Source organism: Cupressus sempervirens, chromosome 3 (genome assembly GCF_028749045.1).
Source record: "Cupressus sempervirens isolate cs-2001-9-10 chromosome 3, ASM2874904v1, whole genome shotgun sequence".
Lineage (NCBI taxonomy): Eukaryota > Viridiplantae > Streptophyta > Pinopsida > Cupressales > Cupressaceae > Cupressus > Cupressus sempervirens.
The window spans coordinates 466,193,829-466,199,745 of NC_143120.1; the positions used below are offsets into that span (position 1 = coordinate 466,193,829).

The 5,917-nt window shown below is 31.5% G+C and overlaps 1 non-coding gene across 1 annotated transcript; it reads left to right on the forward strand.

The window, feature by feature from the left end:
- The first annotated feature begins 1,969 nt into the window (after positions 1 to 1,969).
- TRNAD-GUC (transfer RNA aspartic acid (anticodon GUC)) lies at positions 1,970 to 2,041 on the forward strand. The gene has a single exon. It is a non-coding gene; the product is annotated as a tRNA-Asp (tRNA).
- The last annotated feature ends 3,876 nt before the right edge of the window (positions 2,042 to 5,917 follow it).

A 5,917-nucleotide genomic window follows, 5' to 3' on the forward strand; every position in this document is an offset into this window, starting at 1 on the left:
AACTCAACTTTTGAATGGCTTGGCATACATTGTTTACTCGACTCTTGAATCACTTGGCATGTATAGTCTGCTTGGCTCATGAGTGACTTGACACAAACTAGGTATATTGCTCGACATGTATTTTCTGACCACTGATGCTCGACATGCTTTGATTACTTGGCTTGCACTGATTACTCGGCTTGCTCTGATCACTCGGCTTGCACTATAATACTGATAGATAATGACTAAGTGTTTTGTCATTGCCTTGTTAAAACCAATATGAGATTAACACAAAAGACTTGTGTATCTCGTCAGAAGGCAAACATATTTCCTCAAATGTTGTGCAAATGTATTTAAACTTATGTCAATCTATGGAGAATGACCATATAGAGAAGTAAGAAGATTGTCAAAAGGTTCCTTCACATCAACTCTAACAAAAATCACCTTCTTTAAAGAAAAGATGTATGAAATAAATATTTGCATCTAGATCTAAAATGATGGATTCTACAAACAAAAATGAGATGTCTGATAGAAATTAATCTTAATGAACTAAGTATAGAAGACACAAGTGATCCTATTGCAAACAATCATTAGAAGCTTTCAAGAAAGCAACTCTGAATTTTGAAGAAACAACAAGTGCATAAGGGTTATCAATAAATTGATCATCCAAAAATATGTGTCCACACTAGATGGGACAACAAAAATCTTAGCATAATTCATGTAAGGATGCTTCTGCAAGAAACCATCACTTTAAGATAAAGAATCAATGTCTCCCTCCAATTGTTGGGTGATGATCCAAAAAATGAAAGGACATTAAGTGTTTCTATATAATGTAAAATATCCATAGAAATAGTAAGATGTATTAGTCCATAGACAATAACATTACTATAAATTATGCATTTTTTTATTCATAGTTGGTTGGCTCAAGAACATGTCCATGGAGATGAGGTAGTTAATCATGCTCAATGCAATGAATATCTCTTTTTTCCAAAACGAATAATTCTCCGAGGTTAGCTTGACAATAAAACGATGAAAATAGACACCATTAATCAATCTCCCTAAAAAGGGATCTTTATCTCAGTTTGTGATTAGAAAAAGAAACACATTAACAAACCCTAGTTTAATGAAAAATTTACTTCCAAAACAGTTTTGGTCTGCAATACTTGCAAATAAAATTAAGTGCTCCTTCTTTAAGCTCTTGTGGGCTCTGATACCATGTAATATTTTGTACAGTTATAAGCTACAACACAAATATATCTAATTTAAAGTAAAAGAAGAATAAAATTTACAAATCTGAAATATTTTTTTATTTTAAAATTGAGAATAAAATTGTGTTAATCATTCATTGTGCATTTACAAGCTGCATAATAATGCAAACTCTTTTTTGAAAGATTTTAGGTGAAGGCATGATCTAATCAAAAGTAAACACGAGTTCTCATTTAGTTAGTCATAGTCAAACTGTAAAAAAACACTATAAGAAAGATAGTTACGGTTGGTTAGCATGCTATCAGAAAAAAAGACTACAACTATCCATAAATCACAATCCAGAATCATACAATGTGAAATGGTGAGTTGGAATTAAACACTCATAATTAGGTCACAACAAATGCATAGATAGAAGATGACATCAAATATCAGTAGGGCAAGAGTTTATATTATGGATTACATCTTTAAGATTGGGGTTTAGTCAATATTATGATGAATGTTTAAATTTTAAAAAAAGGCAAAAGAAAAAAGAAAAAAAATTATATAATCTGGGATAGATGTAACAAACTTGGACTAACATGATTATATAGTTGTCGATTGAAAAAATATAGACAAAATGATGATTACATAAGCCAGAATTTAACTTTTTCTGCACAAGAGAACGTGCGCCTAGCCGGGTACTGTTTTACCAATAACAATTCAAACAATGAGAAAGCAAAATGACCATGCAAGAAATGTCACCTGCAATCCACATCTAATTTAACGAATCCATTATTTCCTCCAAGTCGTTGTAGTATAGTGGTGAGTATTCCCGCCTGTCATGCGGGTGACCCGAGTTCGATCCCCGGCAACGGCGCTCTGCATTTTTGCCCGACAAAAAAACATTTCTGTGACAGTTTTCTTCTACATAAGAAGTTGTGCTGCTCATCTTATTTAGTGGCTCCATTTTCTCTTCTTCCTATTTGACTTTTGTTTTTATTTGAATCAACTTCAAATTAATAAATTAGAGGTATAGAAGCATCTGTAAGCATACTCCTGTCATTCAGTAGTTAAATTTTTATGTCCACTTTGTAAAGCAAATATATTTTGTGTGTAGTGCTTTAAAAAATTTGATTGTTTTCCATCTTTTATGACTGGAAAATTCAAATACAATCAAATTTTCAGAAACAAGATGGCCGTATCATTTTCTGTGACTATATAAAATAGACCAGGCCTATCATTCATTTCTGCAAGTTCTATAACAGAAGATGGCAATTTCATTTATTTATCAGCAATTTAATAAATTAATTTCTAAACTAGTCCACTACTATTATGGGTCCCTACATATTTGTTAATGATGATTTGGTGCTGATTGCACATTATTACAGTTGTCCAACTACCTGTAACCTTATGTGTAGTCTAGTATTGGCAAATCAATGCATGTTTTGTTGTCCATTCTAGGCATATGATTTTTTGGAAAGTTGAGTAATTTGTGTTTTGGTTATGAATATTACCCAGCATCTCTTTGCATGCTATAAATCTCACTTTACATTGGTGAAGATGCAGATCTGTTTTTGTTTGTTGCACTATTATATATATATATTTCTTTAATTATATGTATATAATGTATATATTTTTCAGTTATAGTAAAGGATTTGGTCTTATAGATCATGTACCCTCATTGGCAAAACACAAGCATTATGAGTCTTTTATAAATGATCCTTCTAAAAAAGACATCAATCCATCATTTGAAATCTAAAGTATTTAGTAAAGTGAAAATTCATAATATCAAGGTGTTAAGAATAGGCAATGATGGAGAGTATTGTTCAATTGAATTCAAAAGATTCTATACAAATGAAGAAAACATAATTGTACAACACAACTCTATACACTAAGTAAAACACACAATTGCAAAGTCTACGCCTATAAGGTTGATGAAGAGAGATAGCAACAAGGTAAATTAAGTAGATTTAAACAAAAAAGTTTGCGCATAACCTATAAGAGTACATGTGACCTAATTGATTAGTCTCCTACATCAATGCTACTTGGTAAAAACCCTATGATTTTGGACATGAGAAAAATTCTCATTTCAAAAGTGGTCAAAGGTAGATTCAAAGTAGTTTAGTCTTTTTTTTTTTTCAATTGCAATAACCATGGCCAAGGACAAAGCTTGGGGGTCCTATGATAGGGAAGACTTTAAATTTAAATTTAAATGTGATCTTCAAAAAATCATGTGGGCCTTCTTGTTCTCAACAAGCCATCAAGGGTGAAGGGGATCAAGCCTTCCTTTACTCTTGAGAAACTAGCTGAGAATGCAAAAGGCAACAATGAAGCTACAGTCAAAATATTGTAGAGAGTTAAACCAAAAGTTTGAGATGGAGTAAATGAGGGAGTCTATTGCTTCTCAATTCTTCACCACTACACGGGCTTATAAAGAGGTCTAGTGACATCTCCTACTATGTACTCTTCTACATGTATTCTCATCTACATGCTTACACTACCCTATATGGAACTCTCTTGCAAGATTTTCCACCATTCTCCACACTTGGAAAAATTGTCCTCTCAACTAGATCTATACAAGTTGACAGTTTCTTGACTAAAAAGAACAATATTCATTCCAGAACAATTAGACACCCACAAGGACTAGTTCCATAATCATGGGCATAATATAATCAATATAATAATCAATTCTTGAGTTCCAACTAATTAATGTTGGATCAAGTAAGCATGAGTGATGGTAAATATTTTCAATCCATGATAAAGAAAGAGTGAGGTTCCATGTACAACTACTATGTTCTATTCTGATGTATGATACATCATTATCGATAAAAGGAACATACCTCAGAATGCTTATGTTGATCACAAGGATGTCACAAGGAAGGTCTTTTAGTTCTTTAGGTAATATAGGGAAATTAGGTTGACAAGGTCACACATGTGAACTTGCAACTAGGTCTATTTTGGCTATAATTACTTTTGAAGGAGTGTACACACAAGAATTAACCACAAACTTAATCCAAAAGAATTGAGTGCAAGGTGCATCAAGTGACCCTTGTGCAGTGAGTTGAAAATGACACTAATAATGTGAAAGTTGAATGTGGAGTATAGGCCAAAAGGTGAGAAAAAAAATTTTCAACATACATAGTGTTACAAAATTTAGATAAGAGGAAAATAACTAGAAATCTAAAAATAGGGGATGGAAAGGAACTTGTCTGAAAAATTGAGCTAAAATTAGGAATATTGATTCACTAGGGATGACCTTGACCTAGGAGTACTAGATGTAGATAGAATTTATGTTTTTTTGATCAAGATGCTTCTCCAAAAATTTCATCAAACATATTTGGGTCAATTTCACTCAATTTGGCCATCCTTTTCATATTTGTGAAAGACCAATATATAAACATATATTTTCTTGATGTCTCTTGAACACACTACCTACATACATAATTAAGGAAAAAAACTTGGGTTGATGGAGGTTTCCATACGTCAAACACCATTTTTGGAACTAACCATGAAATGGAAGTTACTTTTGTTGTATTATAGTAAAGGCTAGATCTAGATTGAATTAATTGAATGAATTTTTGTATCTTCATGAATTTCTCTTGTGTCAAGTCTTCCTGAAGGTACTGATGTTGACCTACAAAGTTGAATTTAGAATTGATCGATCATAGATGCCATCTTGAATGCTTGAGATCTAAAAATTCATTTATTTCCTTCAAAGCCTTGTTGATGCTTGATTACTTTCTCAATGATAGAGATTGCATGATGTGAATGTGAATGTGTGAAATATCAAATGGGCCAGGGCTTTCTTTTATACCTCTACCCATGAAAAAGATTTAATTTTTGTAACCTAACAAAACATGGCATAGGATTTCCCACTCCCATGGTGTGATGCTTATATATATATTTAATTTGGTCCCCTTTCTCAGGGTCAAAGTTGCTCTACATGATCTATTCTTGGTCAAGGTCACCCTAGATGAGGGACACCCTAGGTGGCTTGACTATCAAAACATATCAAGGTTAAACCTAGAGGTTTCAAATGAGGGAAAGATGCTAGATTTTGAGCCATTATGAGCAGGATCAAACATGACACATCATGAGGTCAAGAATGTTGAAATAAGGCCTAAATGACCATAAAGTTGTATAAGAATAAATTTTGTGATGCTACAATAATTAAAATAAAAAATTCTATTACAATTTATTTTTGAAATACTAAAATAATTATGTTTTTAAAAATTATAAATCAAATTTTAACTAATAATTATTTTAATTTTATAGTCATTTAAAATATTTAAAATTAATAATTATTTTAATATTTTTATAACCAAATACATAAATTATAAATTCTATTATATTAAGCCTTAAGAAGTCTTATTTGAGAATTGAAGGGTATTAGATCAAAATCTCTTGGATCAAACTTCCTTGGACAAACATCTCCAATCTTACATCATAAATGCAATGAAATATCCTTCACACCTATCAAAATATGGACAAAAATCCACTTCTACCTTTACGGGGGTTCAAATGAAGTCATTTAGAAGTTACATTTTCTAAGAGTGATATTTTATTATAAGCTTTCCAAAAAATAAATAAATCAAAATAATATAACCTAAACTCCAATTTTTGAAATACATTAGATTTTTCTAATTTTCATCTAAGTAACAATAATTTCAAATAGTAAATCATCTTTCCTTTTCATCCTTCATTTTCATCTATAATTGGAAAAATAATAAGTCTCTTCCCTTCTCTAGTAACT